The sequence below is a fragment of the Pelobates fuscus genome, chromosome 5, assembly GCF_036172605.1.
Source record: "Pelobates fuscus isolate aPelFus1 chromosome 5, aPelFus1.pri, whole genome shotgun sequence".
NCBI classification, from domain to species: Eukaryota; Metazoa; Chordata; class Amphibia; order Anura; family Pelobatidae; genus Pelobates; species Pelobates fuscus.
In genome coordinates, this window is record NC_086321.1 from 29,431,659 (window position 1) to 29,454,259 (window position 22,601).

Below are 22,601 nucleotides of genomic sequence, written 5' to 3' on the forward strand. Positions count from 1 at the left end.
TAGGGTTGAATACAACCCTAGTGGCTGTCTCCCTGAACGCCACTGGAGGCACTTCCACTATGAGAACTAAGTCAATTCCATTTCATTAAAGAAGCACAGCAACAAAAATGAAGATTAAAAAAGTTGGCGTGATGTTGCAGAGACAGAGTCACAGCTCTGGGGGGAAAAAGCAGAGTAAAACCTATTCCCCCCATTTTTTAAAATCATATTTCTTTTTGGAGGGTGGGAGGACCTTAAACTAAACGTAGAGGAAAACACTACAGCGTTAGGAATACAGCTTTGTATTCTTAATGCTGTAGTGTTCCTTTAATAACCTACTTGGCATTGATTCTTGCCACTGCCGATTTCTTCTATATTTAATTTTTCATAATCAAAAACAACTTTATTAAAATTAGTTTTACTCTAAATAAAAACACCTTAAAATGAAATGTGAAGTTTACATTTTATTTCTGGTGTGCATGAAAGCATTCAGATTCTTTGAAATGTATTCTGCCTTCCATACAAAGTCTCCAATAGAAAGGCTTATTTCTGGAACAAAATTCCCTTGGCTCTTGAAAAAACTGCCAATATCACCGTTCACTGTTCAATTCAACAAAGACATCAACCGCCACTTATAAAATCAACATTGATCAAATTGGTGCTGTAAAACGTTTATTCCAGGCCAGTTTTGTTACAAGTCAGCTTGTTCACTCACTAGACAATCGTATTTGATTACATTTTCTCTCCTCATTTTTATCCAACCACCCTACTTTCTTTCTTACTTCTTCACCTCCACAAATCTTCTTCCGTACTTATCCAAAACCGTGACACTCAATTCAAGGACAAGATCACTGCCATCCGAGACATTTTTGTTTCTCTTAATTTAACATGTGTATCACCACATCAGTTACCGGCCACCCTTCAAATTCGACTCTGCTCCCGCCCACCCCATTGCTCTCTCTTACACTCAAGGCTCATCCCTTAAAGCATCACTACAGTCACCCAGACCATTTTATCTCAAAAAAGTGGTCTGGGTGCAGTAGTCCTGTCATTTTATCCCTGAATTGCAGGGTTTAATGCACCTCTAGTGGCTGTCTTCCTGACAATGGCCTTTACGGAGATGATCTCTGCAAAATCCAAAAGGGACTATTCCCTATTAGTCCTTATGGATCTCAGCTACCGTTGATCGCCAGCGCCTTCCGAACTGCTCTATTCCAAACATATTTAAATCAGCTATGAGACTCATGCACACCTCCAAACATTTCGAATGGTCAAAGAGGGACACTATAATTGCTGGGGTTGAAAATATCTAGGTAACTTACTATTAACAATGTATGCAAATAAAATTTAGATTTAGGACAAAACCAACATATCCTACTTACATAGATTGATTTCTAAACACATTCATTTGTAGTTTAAAGACACATTCCTGTTAGGTTTTTTTTTTTTTGCAGAGGAGCTCTGTTATATACTCAGACACACCAACAATATGGAGTTCCTATAAAAAAAAAGGGACGCTAGGATAGAAAAGAGGGGCTGTCCCTCCTAAATAGGGACACTTGGGAGGTATGATCAGGTCACAGCCAAACATGCTTTTTTCTTACTAAATTGCTTCTATACATGCTGTGCTCTACTAGCATTCATAACATTGCTCCTTCTTTGCTGACATTTTACATCTTCAGTATCTCTGTCTCCTCTGGCAATTCATCATTTTCCCTGCCACATTATGTTGGTGTCCTACAATGATCAATCATAGGCCCTACGCAACGTTTTCCTTGGCAACCTTAGAACATCTTTCGGTTTTCAATGTCACTAGCAGACCATTTTCAGTCATACCATTCAATCCACCAGATCTTCCATTCTCTCTTATATTTCACACCACCACTTGCATTTCAACCACCTACTGCATGTCCCACCTTTACCTGAAAATCATACTCTCTAAAGCCATTCAAATCGTCTCCACTACTACCTGAACTTGTCCTCCCTGTGAGTGACGTTATTACTATACAGTCAAGTTTACTCAATCAGTAATGCCATGTCCCCCGAAAAAATATTCCTGAGGTATGTCCATTTCTCAAACAAGAAATAAAAACATACTTCATTGACATGTGTCTGTCAGATTATGTTTTGTTATTATATCCATTACAGGGTATATGAAGAGAGGAGGAGAAACTAAGCAATCCATCTGACAGGTGTTATCCAAAGCCTAAAGAGAACCAAAAAATGGAAAGAGAAACATCAGATATCTTTCTGATCCTTATAACCGGTTTAAATGAAATTCCTCACGTTAAGCAAACAAGCCTGTCAAAAAATAATCTAGGTCAAAAACAAGCAGAGGTCAAAAGAATACACAGGCATACCCCGCTTTACATACACTCGCGTGTACAGACATACCCGCGAGTGTACTTAATGGTAACTCGCGAGTACAGACATCCACGCTCCTCTTCTGTCCACGAGTGAACAGTAAATGGAAGGTTCTATTCTCGCCCTGAGCAGCTCAGTTCAGTGTCCTTGGGGCAAGAACTTTTCACACCTTCTGACATGGCACAGGTTAATCATCTCAAATTTATAATGCCCACTCCTAGCTGAACATATATATATACATATATATATATTATTTTTTTTTTTTTCTGCCCTACATTGTCCATATTCTGCAATCGGCTGCCATCCAGTGAAAGGTTTTACCCTGCAATTTTCAATAACTGTGACTTAGCAGCTAAGCTGCATTAGCCACAATTCTGAGGATTCAAAGTTAAACCATAAATGCTTAAAGTGATGAAGAGGTGTTTCTAAACAAAGTGTGCAACTAAGCTGCTAACAAATACAAATTGGCACTATATTGACAGAAAATGGCCCAGTGGCCAGGTTTATTTTACTTTTCCAAAAACAAAGCAGTTTTCCTGACACTATAGTGCCTGAGGGGGCCCCCACCCTCAGGGTCCCCCTCCCGTGGCGCTGAAGGGGTTAAAACCCCTTCAGCAGCTTACCTTAATTCAGCGCCGGGCTCCCTCGGCGCTGGTGACCTCTCCTCCCCGTCCGATATCAGCTCCCCTGTCCGACGTCAGTGGCGTTGAATGCGCATGCGTGGCAAGTGCCGCGTGCGCATTCAAAGTGTCCATAGGAAAGCATTTCTCAATTCTTTCCTATGGACGCTCTGCGCGATGGAGGCATAATATGCCTCCAGCGTCGCAGATGCGCCTCCAGTGGCTGTCCGGAAGACCCCACTAGAGGCTGGCTTAACCCCAAACTGCTATGTTTGCATCTGAAGGGTTAAAACCTGAGGGACCTGGCACCCAGACCACTTCATTGAGCTGAAGTGGTCTAAGTGACTATAGTGTCCCTTTAAGGTTGTCAGATGGGTAAAACATTAAAGATAAATGGTACAATCTGGAATGAGATTTTTTTTTTATTCTGTTTGTTTTAACTGAATAAAAGCCCACTGGAAATCACTAAATAAATCACTGGAAATAAAATCCCTGGAAATCTGCAGTTGCAGTATCAGTTATTACTGTAAATTACCATTGTAATGCAGTACATGCATTGGGAAGTGAAAAAAGGTATTGCTTCACTTTAAGTACATTTTCGTTTTACATGCATCTGGTCCCATTGTGTAATTAAAAGTGGGGTATGCCTGTAGACAGAAAATCCTTATAATTGATAAACCGTCAGAATGAAGGATACTAGAAATAAGGTATATCTTTCTGATCCTTATAACCGGATTTAATGCAATTCCTTAGGTGAATTTGTAAGTAACTAGGTTGTTACCAAATAGTCAATATCAACATCAGATCAATCAGAATCATGATATGCATATCACCCGGTGATCACAAGGATATCAAAAAATAGACAAGCGATCAGGCGACTCTGTATTGCACACCTAATGACCTGTCAACAACCCTTCACATACCACATACGGTTACCCACTACCGCTACAAAGCTTTCTGGTAATTGCTATCCGATATGTGCCAAAGTGAACTTATGTCATGAACTGCAGGTTCACCTCCCTGTGGGGCGGCATATGAGCTCCTTCCACTCCTATAAACGCTGTCTCCCCAGCGGGGAAATGACTGTCTAACCTAGTGTCAGGATTACAGTATGATCCAGCACGTAGAATTGTGTAACACAGAGGACTGATAGGTAACGTATACCGGACCTTAGAAGGGCCGGACTAACGTACCAAAGAATAGTCAGGAATAGCCGAGGTCAAGGGATACAGAAAAAGACACAACGATAAGGAAAAGCCACGAGTCCGGGATACTAGAAAACATAGAAGTCAAAAACAATGCCAAAGTCAAATAACCAGAAATACCAGAATAAATAACGCGCTCTCGGACAACCACAAGGGAAACCACGACAGGGCACTGAGCAGAATGAGAACTGGGCCTAAATACCCCTCCTCTAGATCTGATAGGCTGTAACCGGCCTTTGACCCCAAAGTCAGTTACCAGGTTCCCATTTGCATAATTTCTGCTCAGCATTAACCCTTTTGTGGATTAGGTTGCTGCTCGGCACAACTTTTCCTGTGTGGACAGTAAATGTCATTAACCACATTTTTATAAGCGGATGAATACGTGACACCTAGGTAGCCTATACAACATACATAAAAAAGGTAGGAGCCGGGAATAACATCTTAGTTACTGAAGTTCCTACGCTATTGTTAGGAAAAGCATACCTAGATTGCATAGAAAACCACGTGTCATAAATGTTCTGTGATTTTCACGATAACTACTTTGTGACTTCTACTTTGTTGTGTTACCTTTACTGTTTCATACTCTAGTACAAACATCAGCTTTTGAACGCTTGAAGGGATAGGAGACACAGGGGGCGCCCAGGGGACTCTCTTTGCCCTTCCTCTTTGTTTTTCATCTCTACATCTACTTATACACTCCCTCTTTCTCTTTACGCTGTCCCTATTTCACAGGCCTTCTTTCTATGATAAGAGGTGGGAAGGATTGAACCTTACAAACAGCGCAATATAACTCATGATACTACAAGAAGACACAGACACAAGTCGCTAATGGGAAATGATATGCATCCCATGCTACCGTAATTTTAATGTATTGTTGAAAAAACGTCAGCAACCATGTAAAATATGACAATATGTCTGGACCTACACAAGATGTACATGTGTGTCCTATGAACGTGTATGTATCTATTGAGGCCTGCGTCTTATAACTCAATCTTATTCATACCTGCATTCTTTCAATAAAAAGAGATTTAACCCCTTAAGGACCAAACTTCTGGAGTAAAAGGGAATCATGACTTGTCACACATGTCATGTGTCCTTAAGAGGTTAATTTTTTTTATTTTTTTTTAATTGACAAGCGCACACAGTATCTGTATGAGGCCCCCAGAAGGTTTGGCAAAACTGAACTGAGTGTCCTTCGGATAGGACAAGTTGCCTTGATAATGAATGGATGTGGTACTGCAGTGTCCAGAGTCAGGACTCATTCAAGGTGAAACAATGACATCATCATCAAGGTCAGGTGACTTGTCTATAGTAGCAATAGGTAAAGTGACATGCTGCATGTGGACACTACAAATGTAATACCAGTAAACACATTCTGAGTGTTTGACATGGAGAAAGGCTACTTTTTTTAAGAACATGATAAAATACAACTTGAGCATTTTAAAAAAAAATCAATAGTAATAGGATTTCTATATATCATTAGATTTCAACAGGGCATGCAGATTTTGTGCGACTGAGCACTCCAGGAGGGAGCATGAGATATTACCTTCTAAGAGGTTGATGTTAAAAGCTTTATTCACTGTTTTTTTTTCTATTCTATCTGCAATGTCGTCTTCAAAGTGAACTTTCTAGCACAGATCACCTTTTCACATAAATCACTCTAAAAGTAATTGATTTTTCTGATGAACTTGACAGTAGTTGAATAATTAGTGCTTTATATAAAGCTTGCACGTGTCAATCAAGAAACATTAGACTGCTTAAAAATAGGAAAATCTCAACTCACTGGGCTGCTTTCTCTTTTTCTACCATGATTCGGTTGAGAATTTACAAAGCTCATTCATAATAAAATGGAAGGCAGGCGGTATGGATTTACAGGATACGAAGCCAGTGAAGGGGCAGAAAGTGGTACAGCAGAGAAGGGAATTATTAAGAATATTTTGATCGATTTAAGGAAGTGAAATTAGAAATCACACTCCAGAGAAATATCCTTTTTGGGTAGTTTCTTTGGATTTTACATAACCAAAAACACTGAAATACTTGGCTTAATGTGCGTCACTCCTATTAACCCCTTCACGAACAAGTAATATTTTCTTGAATAAAATATTAGCATAACATTTATTTGAAACATGAGAAGCTAAACTGTCACACAAACATATGAAAAAGCAAATTCAAGCAAACATAAAAATAAAAATTATGCAAATTTACATTTATTTTATTAATTTATTCGTTAATCCTTTACAGAGATTTTGGAAGAATGAAAAGCTTTAGACAGAATACACAGTATCCCTCATCTTCCAATATGTCACACAGGATAAAATCGAAGGTGTGATTTTGCACAAAAACAGATAAATACAAATGGCCACAAGTTACTAACCGTACAGCTTATTAAAAAAAAGTCATCAGAACGTAAAAACAATGACTGCATGAGCATAACACCTATGCCTACACATAGATAAGTACTTAACAGTAACTACTTCTAAAATAAAGGTATTCGAAGGAACAAACTGTAGTGGTTATAGTTCCGCTACTCTTACCCTCCAATGTAAGCAGCCAAACAGTTTGACTTGGTATCTGGGTTATACTGGGCACTTTTCCCTGCCTCCACTATAGGTTACAGAGAGGTCTACATGGAGGCTATGTGAGTCACAGCCAGAGGAGGTGTGCCTAGGGCTGCATAAACAGTAACAATGTTACAAAAGTGATTTAACTCCTAATTAACAGAGGTTGCAGGGGCATGATCTGTACAACAAAACAGCTTCATTAAAGGACCACTATAGTGCCAGGAAAACAAACTAGTTTTCCTGGCACTATAGGGTTTTAGGCCCCCTCCACCCCCCCCCCACCCTCAGGGTCCCACTCCTGCTGGGCTGAAGGGGTTAAACACTTACCTTTCTCCAGCGCGAAGCGCAAGCGCTTCCAGCGGCTGTCAGAGAGACAGGCACTAGAGGCTGGATTAACCCTAGTGTAAACATACAGCTGCAGGGTTAACACTAGATGGACCTGGCACCCAGACCACTTCATTGAGCTGAAGTGGGCTGGGTGCCTATAGTGGTCCTTTAAGCTAAAAATGTTGTGGTGCTTTAAACATATTCCTTACAACTCTAGCAAGTACTGTAGGAACTTTCTTATGCCAGTGATATAATTCTATCCTGCAGTGCCATATGCTGTTCCATTATGTCTAAATTTTGCTGTGAATACTTGTATGGTTTTTATTTCCAACCTTAATTCTTTAGAAATAATAATAAAGGTTAAATATTTCCACTGTTCCTTAAAACATGGGAACCATGGGAAGACTACACCAACCGCTGAGATACTGACCAGCTCGGACACATGCTAGGCGAGATCAGACCCAATCCTGGATCCCCAGGCAGCCTGTCGTCCCCTTCCCACCCCCCGGGGGGCTATGGCGTCCAGCCGACCACTACCCTCTCCTCCCTCCCCGCCCTTCCCCTCCCTTCCCCACCCTTGCCTACCCCTCCTCGTTTTTTACACTTATTTTCATCCCTATATCTGTCTTCGTTCTTTTCTCTCATTAAATAAAAATAAGTTCACGCCTGTGATGCGTGCACACGGCCAAACTAGAGGCACAAGGCAGGATCCCTGCCATGAACCAGAAATGTGAAGGAAATGCTGTAACCTGTGTCCTAAACCACTTAATATATGTATTTGTCATGCTTCTTTTCATTGAAGATTAACGCTGTGTATAGGTACTTGCCCTGTTTTACTGTTGTGTGGCAAAATAGCGTGAACGGATAAATAAAGATTTTAAAGAAAATAAAGGTTAAATATTTCAAGGACAACTGGCGTGCTTTACGGTTAACAGTAAATCTACAACTTAATTATTCAATAAAAGAAACCTGAAGCATTTCACAGATATGGGGTCTCCACAACAAGGGTGGCCAGTAATCTACGAACAAATTCAGTCCAAAAAGAAGATATCTACAGATAGTGTATTATAGAATACAGCCTGCAGATTTCAGGATATTAAACGAAAAAGGCTCCTGCAAGGCCACAATGTATCTCCCATTTGTGTTCCTCAAGTACAATTATGGCTGTTCCTCTACTAATCCAGCAAGTCAATCTACACGGAACAAGAAGCTCATATCAACCCCTTGGCAGCTTCAGTTAAAATTAAAAGGCATACTTAGCTGTAGAGATTGTCAAGTGTGGAAATAATATTATTTGTCCAGCCGGACAGCTTTCCTTTGTACTGGCTAAATGAATGTTGAGATTCTGTCGACTTGAAAGCTCCTGTGTCAGAAAAGTAATGTGGACGGTTTGTGTTTTGACAGGGATTATTAAAATCAGATGAAGTGAAGGAAAGTGAATGTGAGGAAGCAAAATTGACAGCAACAATCTCTATTATTTGCAGCTCGAGTCATGACGACTACATTGATATGATGGTTTGTAAATGTAAGATTTCTTGTTAAGATGTGTTAACCAAAAAGCACGGCCCAATGATTTCTACAGTAATAACGTACTATTTGATAACAGGGAAATATATCGGGTGTTATACACATTGGATCAAACATCTAAAGCCTCAAAGAAAGCAATGTACATTTTCTATATGTTTACTTTAAATACTTGGCAGATAAGAATATAGTGTAGGTGGGGAAATGGCAAGACAAGGAGTCAGTCCTAAAAGTACACTTTTGATTGCATCTTGTGTCTTTTTTATATTTTGTCAGGTCATAAATCTTCCACTGACAGTAAACTGCAATAGCTTCCTTCCCAAATGCCCATTCTTTGGAAACCAAACCCCTCTAACAAGGATGGCTTTTAGACAGCCTGTACCACGTATAGCATAGACAGTGCCTTGCAAAAGTATACACCCCCTTGACTTTTTACCTATTTTGTTACATTACAGCCTTAAATTCAACGTTTTATTAATCTGAATTTGATGTGATGGATCAGAACACAATAGTCTAAGTTGGTGAAGTGAAATGAGAAAAATATATACATGAAACAATTTTTTAGAAATAGAAAACAGAAAATTGGCATGTGCGTATGTATTCACCCCCTTTGTTATGAAGCCCGTAAAAAGCTCTGGTGCAACCAATTACCTTCGGAAGTCACATAATTAGTGAAATGATGTCCACCTGTGTGCAATCTAAGTGTCACATGATCTGTCATTACATATACACACCTTTTTTGGAAGGCCCCAGAGGATGAAACAAGCAAGAGGCACCACTAACCAAACACTGCCATGAAGACCAAGGAACTCTCCAAACAAGTAAGGGACAATGTTGTTGAGAAGTACAAGTCAGGGTTAGGTTATAAAAAAAAATCCAAATCTTTGATGATCCCCAGGAGCACCATCAAATCTATCATAACCAAATGGAAAGAACATGGCACAACAGCAAATCTGCCAAGAGACGGCCGCCCACCAAAACTCACGGACCGGGCAGGGAGGGCATTAATCAGAGACCTATGGAGGAGCTGCAGAGTTCCACAGCAGAGACTGGAGACAATATGCCGTAGGCTCCATAGAGTTGGGCTTTATGGCAGAGTGGCCAAAACAAAATGGCACGTTTTGAGTTTGTGAAAAAGGCATGTGGGAGACTCCCAAAATGTATGGAGGAAGGTGCTCTGGTCTGATGAGACTAAAATTTAACTTTTCGGCCATCAAAGAAAATGCTATGTCTGGCGCAAACCCAACACATCACCCAAAGAACACCATCCCTACAGTGAAACATGGTTGTGGCAGCAACCTGCTGTGGGAAGTTTTTCAGCAGCCAGAACTGGGAAACTGGTCAGAGTTGAGGGAAAGATGGATGGTGCTAAATACAGGGATATACTTGAGTGCTTTAAGGGGAAACATGTAAATGTGTTGGAATGGCCTAGTCAAAGCCCAGACCTCAATCCAATAGAAAATCTGTGGTCAGATTTAAAGATTGCTGTTCACAAGCGCAAACCATCCAACTTGAAGGAGCTGGAGCAGCTTTGCAAGGAGGAATGGGCAAAAATCCCAGTGGTAAGATGTAGCAAGCTCATAGAGACTTATCCAAAGGACTTGGAGCTGTGATTGCCGCAAAAGGTGGCTCTACAAAGTATTGACTTTAGGGGGGCGAATAGTTATGCACATTGACTTTTTCTGTTATTTTGTCCTACTTGTTGTTTGCTTCACAATAAAAATAAAAAAATAAAAACATCTTCAAAGTTGTGGGCATGTTCGGTAAATTAAATGATGCAAATCCTCAAACAATCCATGTTAATTCCAGGTTGTGAGGCAACAAAGCACAAAAAATGCCAAGGGGGGTGAATACTTTTGCAAGGCACTGTATCCTTAGCAATAACACACACACACACGTTTCAAAGTATCATTGCCTGATGTGATAATCTTCCCAATAAAATGAACACTTCTGAAGCTTAAATCTATGGTGAGGGCATCTTGCATAGACTTGGAGGACACTGCTAACCTACTAATTAAACTTTTCAAAATTCAACACAGCACACACATCCCCTTTACATCACATCTTTGCCTGTTCTCCTTAACCCATTCCTTATCTTATTCTATTTATAATCCTTCTTTTGCCCTTATATCAAGGTCTGGATACCTCTATTCTCTTCTGAAAATGCCACCTTCTTTGTATTCACCTTTTTTTTTTTTGTCTTCATGCAAATTCAAAATAAAGTTAAAAAAAATAATAATAATAAAAAAGGTACTTTGACACAAATGCACCCTGCTCATAACCTAACTGCATTACTAGTATACATCAAGTAACATGGGTCTGTATAATGTGTCATAATAACACATGATGCATGCGCTGTCACTTCCAATTAAAAATCTCTAAGGGAGAGCTTCACATACATTTCTGCATACTTCAATACTCGTTTACTCAATATTATTCAATAAAATTGTTTTGGGGTGGGAATATATTGTGCCAAAAATAAAACACACACTTTCTTTATTTGTTTTTGTTTTTTTTAGAAACATGCTAAACCTTTTTTTTTGTCATAAATTGTGGAAACAGATTCTTTCCCGAACACATTCCCACGAAGCAGAGTTTACCTTTAATGACTTCTGGGCATCAGACTATATATGGCATTGTCAATGTACAAATATATCGCAGCATGCAGGATTTCGAAATAAAATGCATCTATTGTTAGTGATGAAGAATAAAAAGGCCAAACTTCTTAAAAATAAAGTTGTTAAACGTTAATATAGGTTTAGCTAGCATAGGTGAACGTCTTACAAGGGATCTTTTTAGATTATGCTCCGTCGTGTGCCTGTCTGTCTGGCACTTTTTGCTGCAGGGCTATCGTCTATCATGTAGCCAGAAAGATGTACAACCATGTGACTGCGCTGCTTCAATAAAAATGCAAATATTCTTCAAAATATGTGTGCTCACTCTGATTATTCATGTACATAATCCAGTTACATTTCCCACACTGAGTCCATGTCATAAATTAAGCAATCATTGTTTTATTTCTGAGCCTGGTAGCAGGGTTTTGTTAGGTTCAAAGGAAGAACATTTTAATCTTTTAAAAATTTGTTAAAAATTTTTTTTTCTTGTGACAGAAAACACATTAAAATGTGCACGCAAGGGTTTATTCAGTAAACGGTGAAATGTGGTGAAGTGAAAATTTCATAGCAAAAACAAGATCAGAATATTGGCGTATGGAGTCTAATTGGTAGGTGTTTTTTTCCCCAATTGCAGCTATTTTGGCTTAATTATTAGGGATGCACTGAAATTTCGGCTGCCGAAATTTTCAGCCCTAAATGCACCTATCCCATTTCTGCCGAAAATAGGGCAGTGACTTGGGAGGGGTCCGGTGGCTTGCCCTGTGTGCGAGGCCTCCCGTCTACCGTGCGATAGAGCCAGTACAGTCTGCAGCTCCGCCCGGTTTAAACTGAAGACTGTGCTGTATCTCGCGATCTGTGGCCAATCAGAGCGTTGCCGCGGGTTACCACGGCAACGCTCTGACTTCTGGATATTGCAAAATACAGCACAGTCTGCAACTCACATCCGGCGCAGCTGCAGACTGGAGAGACAGAACACCGGACCTCCAGGAAAAAAAAAAAATTATTTCTAACACCCTCACTGTCACCAGTCACCCCCTCCCTCAGTCATTCTGTCACCAATTACCCCCTCCCTCAGTCACTGTCACCAATGACCCCCTCCCCCAGTCACACTGGCACCAGTCACCCGCTCCCTCAGTCACTCTGGCACCAGTCACCCTCTCCCTCCCTTACTCTGCCACCAGTCACCCACTCCCTCAGTCACTCCGTCACCAATCACCCCCTCCCTCAGTCACTGTCACCAATGACCCCCTCCGTGTTCCCTACACACTACATCTCTATACTGCACCATGCCATGTTCCGTACACACACTACATCCCTTTCCTACACATCACTATATTCCATACACACACTACATAACCTACACAAATCTGTTTGGGGGAAAAGTCATTTTCGGTTTCGGTTTTAGGCCAAGGGCATCCTGTATTTTCAGTTCCGGTTTCGGCCCAGAAGTTTAATTTCTGTGCATCCCTACTAATTATTTATTTAATTCAATGCAGCACAATTACGTATTTTGCAAATATATCCACTAGTTTTATCCGCTTTAACAAAACGAAATTGAAAAAAAAGTAAAAATAAAAATAAAATAAAAAGAATAGTGTAAATTTGGAAACAACAATGTTATCTTTAAGTTACCTTACTAGGGCACAGTTATTCTTATGATTAGCATTTTAAAAAATAAACATGTTAAATTGACTTTAACCCCTTAGTGATCAGACCATTTTTCAATGTTCTTACCGTTCAGGACCAGGGCTGTTTTTACATTTCTGCGGTGTTTGTGTTAGCTGTAATTTTTCTCTTACTCATTTACTGTACCCACACATATTATATAGTGTTTTTCTCGCCATTAAATGGTCTTTCTAAAGATACCATTATTTTCATTATATCATTTAATTTACTATAAAAAAAATTATAAAATATGATGATTTTTTTCAAAACACACCTTTTCTAACTTTGACCCCCAAAATCTGTTACGCATCTACAACCGCCAAAAAACACCCATGCTAAATAGTTTCAAAATTTTGTCCTGAGTAGTGATGTCGCGAACATAAAATCTTGAGTTCGCGAACGCAAACTTCCGCAAATGTTCGCGAACGGGCGAACCCGGCGAACCGCCATAGACTTCAATAGGCAGGCAAATTTTAAAACCCACAGGGACTCTTTCTGGCCACAATAGTGATGGAAAAGTTGTTTCAAGGGGACAACACCTGGACTGTGGCATGCCGGAGGGGGATCCATGGCAAAACTCCCATGGAAAATTACATAGTTGATGCAGAGTCTGGTTTTAATCCATAAAGGGCATAAATCACCTAACATTCCTAAATTGTTTGGAATAACGTGCTTTAAAACATCAGGTATGATGTTGTATCGATCAGGTAGTGTAAGGGTTACGCCCGCTTCACAGTGACAGACCAAACTCCCCGTTTAACGCACCGCAAACAACCGCAAACAGTCCATTTGCACAACCGCAAACTCCCCATTTGCACAAGGTTGGATACCAAGCTAGCCATGTCCCGTTCCTTGTCCTCACTGATGTCATTGAAGGTCTCTTCCTCCACCCAGCCACGTACAACACCAACGGTCACCGAAAGGTGACAACGAGCCCCCTGTATTTTTTTTTTTTAAATGTACACTACTGTTACACCAGATATGAGTTGCACTGGTGTGACACTGTGTCCTGGCAGGCCCTGAAACGCACACGTGTGAAGGAAACTGACTGCTATTATTTCACAGTCAAATTTCTAGTTTTTTTTTTTTTTTATGTACACTACTGTTATACCAGATATGAGTTGCACTGGTGTGACACTGTGCCCTGGCAGGCCATGAAACGCACACGTATGAAGGAAACTGACTGCTATTATATTACAGTCAAAAAAGTTTTTGTTTTTTTAAATGCAAGCTATTGTGACACCAGATATGAGTGGTGGTACTGGGACCACCTTAAAAATATTGGATATCGCTAAAAATCATGATCACTATATACTTTCTCTACAAACCTCTAAAACGAACCAAACTACTCATCCATCCGCTATACCACTTTATCCCACCTAGAACTAGTGCCCAGTTAAAATACTTGACTCTTACTTACCCACACTCAGTCATGCCACACACATTTCACCACTACTCTCACTGAATCACTCTGACTACGGCTAAATTCATCTTCTACATCAGAACACTACTCCTAAGATTGGGTTGTATCCATGTCTCGGGTCTTTCATTTAGAATAGGGGCAGCTTCGGTCTCCTTCAACACTGACACTCCAGTGCATATTATTAAAAGATTGGGCAGATGGAAATCCTCAGTCTACAACCGATATATTCCTCATCCCGAGAAAGAAATGAGGAAAGCTTTTAAAAGTTTGGCTTTGTAAATTTGATGCAATAAGTGTGTTTTTCTTTAATACCTTTTCACCCTCTTTGCATGAACCCGATTTACATATATTACTAATATGTTTCTGAACATGTATAATAAACACAGGTTACTGGCTATGGGAGGGATAATGTATAATAAACACAGGTTACTGGCTATGGGGGGATAATGTATAATAAACACAGGTTACTGTTGTGGGGGGATAATGTATAATAAACTCAGGTTACTGGCTACGGGGGAGATAATGTATAATAAACACAGGTTACTGGCTATGGGAGGATAATGTATAATAAACACAGGTTACTGGCTATGGGAGGATACTGTATAATAAACACAGGTTACTGGCTATGGGAGGATAATGTATAATAAACACAGGTTACTGGCTATGGGAGGATAATGTATAATAAACACAGGTTACTGGCTATGGGGGGATAATGTATAATAAACACAGGTTACTGGCTATGGGGGGATAATATATAATAAACACAGGTTACTGGCTATGAAGGATAATGTATAATAAACACAAACACAAAAAAAAATACAAAAAAAAAATGAATGCAGCTTCAGAATTAATCTAAATTGTATGCTGTCTAGGAGGTTGGAAGGTCTGGGAGGGAGGGTCTGCTGCTGATTGGCTGGAATGTGTCTGCTGACTGTGAGGTACAGGGTTAAAGTTTACTCAATGATGACGAATAGGGGGCGGACCGAACATCGCATATGTTCGCCATCCGTGGCGAATGTGAAAACGCTATGTTCGCCAGGAACTATTCACCAGCGAACCGTTCGGGACATCACTAGTCCTGAGTTTAGAAACACCCAATATTAACATGTTTGCAAGTTTTAGGGCTATAAGTACAAGTAGGACTCATTGCTGTTTCAAAATATATATCATTTTAAAATGTATCAATAGGGACATTGTAACACTGTTATCTGTCATAAATCTCTGAATCACACCTCATATGTAAAAAAAAAAATTTAAAGTAGACAACCCAGGGTATTCAATATGGGGTATGTCCAGTCTTTTTTAGTAGCCACTTAGTCACAAACACTGGCCAAAGTTAGCACTTATATTTCTTTGTGTGTTACAAATGAAAAAAAATAATAATTTTGAACGCTAACTTTGGCCAGTGTTTGTGACTAAGTGGCTACTAAAAAAAGACTGAATATACCCCATTTGCAATTTGCAATCTTGGGTTGTCTTTTGCAAATGGTATGCCAGCATGTGAGTACTTTTCATTCCTGGGCTACCATACGGTCTCAAAGGCAACATAACCAATCTGGCAAATTTCAATATGAAAAAATGGAAAATCAAGCCTTATATTTGACCCTGTAATGTTCAAAAACAGTATAAAACCTGTACATAGGGGTACTGTTATACTCGGGAGACTTTGCTGAACACAAATATTAGTGTTTCAAAACACTAAAACGTATCACAGCAATGATATCATCAGTGAAAGTGCCGTTTGTGTGTGAAAAATGCAAAAAACTTCACTTTCACTGACAATATCATCGTTGTAATATATATTTTACTGTTTTGAAACTCTAATATTTCTGTTCAACGAAGTCTCCTGAGTAAAACAGTACCCCTCATGTACAGGTTTTAGGGTGGTCTTGGAAAGTTACAGGGTTAAATATAGTGGTAGCAAATGTATATGGACATATGCATATTTCATATTGTTTATATATATACCGTATTTATCGGCGTATAACACGCACCGGCGTATAACACGCACCTCATTTTTAGAAAGAAATTCCAGGAAATGTCCCCCCTCCCATAGTATTCCCCCCCCTCATCCCATAGTATTCCCCCCTCATCCCATAGTGTTCCCCCCCTCCCATAGTATTCTCCCCCCTCCCCTCCCATAGTATTCTCCCCCCCTCCCCTCCCATAGTATTCTCCCCCCCTCCCCTCCCATAGTATTCTCCCCCCCCTCCTCTCCCATAGTATTCTCCACCCTCCCCTCCCATAGTATTATCCCCCCTCCCCTCCCATAGTATTCTCCCCCCCTCCCCTCCCATAGCATTCTCCCCCCCTCCCCTCCCACAGTATTTTCCCCCTCCCCTCCCATAGTATTCTCCCCCCTCCCCTCCCATAGTGTACTTCCCCCCTCCCCTCCCCTCCCATAGTGTACTTCCCCCCCCTCCCATAGTGTACTTCTCCCCCCCTCCCATAGTGTACTTCTCCCCCCCTCCCATAGTGTACTTCTACCCCCCCTCCCATAGTGTACTTCCCCCCCCTCCCCTCCCATAGTGTACTTCTCCCCCCCTCCCATAGTGTACTTCCCTCCCCTCCCATAGTGTACTTCCCCCTCCCCTCCCATAGTGTACTTCCCCCTCCCCTCCCATAGTGTACTTTCCCCTCCCCTCCCATAGTGTACTTCCCCTCCCATAATTACTTACCTGTCCTGAAGCGTGGGCCGGCTTCACAGCTTGCACCGCGGTACAGGAACTTTAATTTCATGTTCCGGTTTCCGGCGGGACTGAAAGGAAGTGTGCACACTATTGTGCACACTTCCTTTCAGTCCCGCCGGAAACCGGAACATGAAATTAAAGTTCCTGTACCGCGGTGCAAGCTGTGAAGCCGGCCCACGCTTCAGGACAGGTAAGTAATTATGGGATATCGGCGTATAACACGCACCCACGATTTTTCCCCTATTTTCCCCTATTTTCAGGGGAAAAAAGTGCGTGTTATACGCCGATAAATACGGTATATATAAATATATATAATTTCATTCTAAGTGTATTTTAATATAAATATATACACTTAGCATGACATTTTAAAAAAGCAAAAAAAAATTATTGAGAAATGTTTAAAAAGATCTTGGTCTTTTTAAACATTTCTCAATAAAATATTTCAGCTTTTTTTAAATCCGGTGAGAAGCCATCCTTTAATGCTATTTGTGTCTTCTGGAGCTTTGGCGTATGTACCCGGTATTGGATCTATACATAAGCGTGAGTGCAGGGGTTTTTCCATTTTTTTTTTTATATATATATATAAATATATATATATATACGTGTCCAAAGAGGTAGCAGCACTCACGGAGTTTTAAAATTACTATTCTTTATTTGGTCATTTAAAAATTGCGAACAACATTTCAGTCCTCTTAACGGGACTTTCCTCGGGATGCTTTTGCCATTACAGGGACACTACACTGCCCAAAATATTTTTTACAAATGTTTAAATTATATATATATATATCTCAAAGTCACTGTTGCGTAGATAGTAGACCAGTGAAACAGCACAGTGGGCTAATGCACCATCAGTAGAATCTGTTCAACCCCTGTGTCGCAGCTTAAAATCCTGACAGGGTTGACTCGGCCCTTCATCCTTCCGAGATAGATAAAATGAGTACCATTAAATTGGGTAATAATAACAACCCGTGGATGTTCGGCTAAGGTAACATCCCCAGGACGTACTTGAAAACCAGAGTAATCTGAATGTACCTTTCCTGGTAAAATACTTTGTTATTATTAATATATAGAAACATAGAATGTGACGGCAGATAAGAACCATTCGGCCCATCTAGTCTGCTCAATTTTCTAAATACTTTCATTAGTCCCTGGCCTTATCTTATAGTTAGGATAGCCTTATGCCTATCCCACGCATGCTTAAACTCCTTTACTGTGTTAACCTCTACCACTTCAGCTGGAAGGCTATTCCATGCATCAACTACCCTCTCAGTAAAGTAATACTTCCTGATATTATTTTTAAACCTTTGTCCCTCTAATATACCCTCAATTAAACCATGTATGCATTTAATTATAGCTTTTTTCAGCAAACCCCGTCCAGACTTTATGTGGCTGTCCAATCACAGACTTCCCAATGCAAATGCAATGCAATGAGAAGTCTTTGCAAGGGACATGATCTGAGCAATGACCTGCCTCTTGAGTTTGGCTCCTCTGAGCTAAACAACGGGGAAGTAACAGGACCTGTTGTCTGATTGACAGCCAGGGAGGTGTACCAAGTTTAGTTTATAACTGTGCCGATTTCTGTTGAAGTCGGCACGGTTTGTAAAAATGAAAACAAAGAGGACTCACTCTTTATACCTAAAGCACTTCAGCAAGTTTAAGTTTTTTAGGGGTCAGGAGTGCACATTTAAATATTAAATTAATTTTAAATTTCTAGTAACTCTTCTTTTGAAATCACAGATGGGATCCAGGCAGCCCAGTTATGTCATCCAGAAAGGAGGCAGGGCCAATTAAAGAAGGGACATGTGTCAACCTGGCATGAATGCAACAGGCTAACTGACGGCTTCCCTGGACTGATGTTGCACGTGCACTGTGCTTTTTAGGGACATTTCTCTGGTGCCAATAAATGCTGGACAGCAGGGAACACACACCATACAAAGTCGGGACGATCCTGGATATTTGGGAGGCATGCATTATACAGTGTGGATGTTACAGAAAGAGTTTTGTTCAGTGGAGCACGCTGTAATTATATTTATATAAAAAAAACAATCATTTCATGTTACTAATCTTAAACATTTTAGAAAATGAATGAGTTGGGAATAACAGAAAACACACATTCAGATACTGAACAATTCTGATGACTGTGCTTATGTTTTTTACAAGTCAAACACAGCCCTGGCCAATCAGCATCTCCTAGAGATTAATTCAATCAATGCATCTCTATGAGGAAAGTTTAGTGTCTCCATGCAGAGGGTGGAGACTCTGAATGTCAGTCACATTGTGCAGCACTGCCCAAGGAAGCACCTCTAGTAGCCATCTGAGGAGTAGCTAGTGTAGTTATCACTAGGCTGTAATGTAAACACTACATTTTCTCTGAAAAGATAATGTTTACAGCAAAAAGCCTAAAGGTAATGATTCTACTCACCAGAACAAATACAATAAGCTGTAGTTGTTCTGGTGACTAGAGAGTGCTGATGCTATACACACACACACACGCGCAAAACACAATATTAAATATGAATAAAATATTTATTTATTTTAAATGGAAAGAAAAAAAATGTTTCCCCCAGGTTTACATTTAATCATTTTTACATAAGTGCAACTAAAGAAAACAAACTTATAATAGATAAAATTGATTCACTAATTATTCCTGATTGTTAAAATTCCCAACATGTCTAGAATTTAAATTTATTTTTAGAAGTTATAAAACAAATATTGCAAAGTGAATTACAATTTTAACGATGACACTTTGCAATATTTGGCAGTCTGAGATTACAACTATTATAGTAGTCACAGAGTCCAAAACCGCTACACAAAAGCATCTATTTGTAGAAAGTACATTCCCCAGGTTATTTAACTAAGAATATGTGTAAATGTGTAGTATCACAAATAAATATATAACTAGTTGATCATTCTGGTCTCTGGGTGTCCTTCCCCAGAAAACCTCCCAGTGGTCTTCTCTTACATGCTACGTACACAACCATTAGTATGGGGATACAACTATGAGCAGAGAGAAAAACATCCGATATAACACTGCATTTAACCCCTTCAGGACGGAGTCAATAGTACACGTTCTGATCAAAACAAAACGTAAACAAAAACTGGAATTTGCGCTATATGTCTGTTCAACCGTAATTCACCTCTTTCATATTAAATGTACCCACACTTATTATATATCATTTTGTTCAGGAGAAACAGGGCTTTCATTTCATATCAAAGATTTATATATGAAACATAATGTATTATGAATAAAATTTTAAAAACTGTGAGAAATAAAAAAAAAAAAAAAAGAAATTGTAGTTCCGCCTCACATTTTAGCTGTAAATGTCATAATACTGTTAGGTTTTTCTACAAAAAATGCACATATTTGTAATCAGCGATGTCTCATGAGTACAACAGTACCCCCCATTAACAGGTTTTATGTTGTTTTGGAAAGTTACAGGGTCAAATATAGAAGTTCCATTTTCAAATTGAAATTTGCCAGATTAGTAATGTTACCTTTGAGACGGTGTGGTAGCCCAGGAATGAGAATTACCCCCATAATGGCATACCATTTGAAAAAGTAGACAAGCCAAGGTATTGAAAGTGGGGTATGTTTAGTCCTTTTTAGTAGCCACTTAGTCACAAACACTGGCCAAAGTTAGCGTTCATATTTGTTTTTGTGTGAAAAAAGCAAAAAACTAATATTTGGCCAGTGTTTGTGACTAAGTGGCTACTAAAAATGACTGGACATACCCCATTTGCAATACCTTGGGTTGTCTACTTTTGCAAATGGTATGCCATCATGGGGGTAATTTTTATTCCTGGGCTACCATACGGTCTCAAAGGCAACATAACTGATCTAGCAAATTTCAATGTCAAACAAATGAAATGCAAGCCTTATATGTGACTCTCTAACTTTCCAAAACACCATAAAACCTGTACATGGGGGGTACTGTTATTCTCAGGAGACTTCACTAAACACAAATATTAGTATTATAATCCAGCAGTAAGATCTACTTCATATGGACCTTATCCAACTGAATGGAACACAGCACCACTATTATAGTCTTGTATGTGTTCCATATATGGAACACGGATATCACCACGAACATATTGCGCCGCGTCACTTCCGGTATGACGCGTGCGGTTCACCAGTGGTTACAGGAAGCATCAATTGCACAAAGCAGGAAGCAATCATCATTATTAGGACTCCTATATAAACGTTTGGTACCAGGACATTATCCACACTTCTGAGGAAGCCTTTTTACAGGCGAAACGCGTAAAGTGGACTACTAGAGACTATATACATATTTTTTTATTTACTTTTAATATATATTTTTTTGTTAATAAATTATCCTTTTTATTATACTGGGATTTTTTATCATTTTTATTCCTGGCTACCAACTTGTTCCTTGGTGGGGACCATACCACCCAAGCTATTAAGACTAGAGCAAGTTCTGCTCTAGCAAATGTGAGTATTATACTTTTTTAATTATTCACGTCTTTTATTTATACATATTGCACCATTTGGAGTCATTTTGTCTTTCCATATATTGCCCATCTGAGACTGTGAGGACAACTACATATCCTTAGGCGGGGATTATTCCGTCCAGGCGTATTAACAGCTGAGCTCTAAGTTAGCTCTGGGCCATGTGAGTGTGGATTACTTATTACCTACTATCCACCCACTATATTCAAATTACTACACTATCACTGCTTTTATGTTTTATGTTTTCTTTGAGGTCAATTGATCATCAACCTGTTCCTTGGTGGGGATTATACCACCTATGCCCTTAAGACTAGAGCAAGTTCTGCTCTAGCAAATGTGAGTACGATACTTTATTACCTATTCACATATTTTATATATATACACTCTGCACTATTTGGAGTTCTCTTATTTTTTCATATATCGCCCATCTGTGATCGCGAAAGAAAGCCACACATCCATAGACGGGGATTGTTCCGTCCAGGCGTGTTAACAGCTGAGCTCTGAGTTAGCTCTGGGCCATGTGAGTGTGGATCACTTACCACTATTTATCCACCCACTATATCTGACATACCACACTATTACTGTTTCTATATTTTATGTTTTCTTTGAGGTCAATTGTATAAGAAGACCCCTTGATATTACCATTGTGTACGTATATTTGTATATTTTTACGTATCTACACTAAGGGCGCGGTTTCCTTCTTTTTCTTTTTCCACATCCATTTACTACAAGGTTGGGGTTCCTTGTACTGGTTACTGCTGCCACACCACCCAAATATATATAGTGAGCGCCTAATCCACCAATACCTACAAATATTAGTGTTTTAAAACAGTAAGACATATTACAATAATAATATAGTCCATAAGAGTGCCGTTTGTTTGTAAAAAATGCAAAAAACTTCACTTTTACTTAAAATATCATCGTTGTAATACAATTTACCAGTTTTAAACACTAATATTTGAGTTCAGCAAAGTCTCCCGAGTAATACAGTACCCCCTATGTACAGATTTTATGGTGTCTTGGAGAGTTACAGGGTCAAATATAGTGCTTGCGAATTAAATTCTCTGCACTTTCTCCCTGTGTTGTCAGGCATGTCAATCAAATTTTAATTAATCAAATGCCATAATTATGTTAAAAAATTACTTAAATATATACGTAGA

The 22,601-nt window shown here is 39.5% G+C and overlaps 1 protein-coding gene across 1 annotated transcript in view; it reads right to left on the minus strand.

The window, feature by feature from the left end:
- The window catches only part of SLF1 (SMC5-SMC6 complex localization factor 1), a 109,944-nt gene that overhangs the window by 82,007 nt on the left and 5,336 nt on the right, over positions 1 to 22,601 (minus strand). The window lies entirely within an intron of this gene.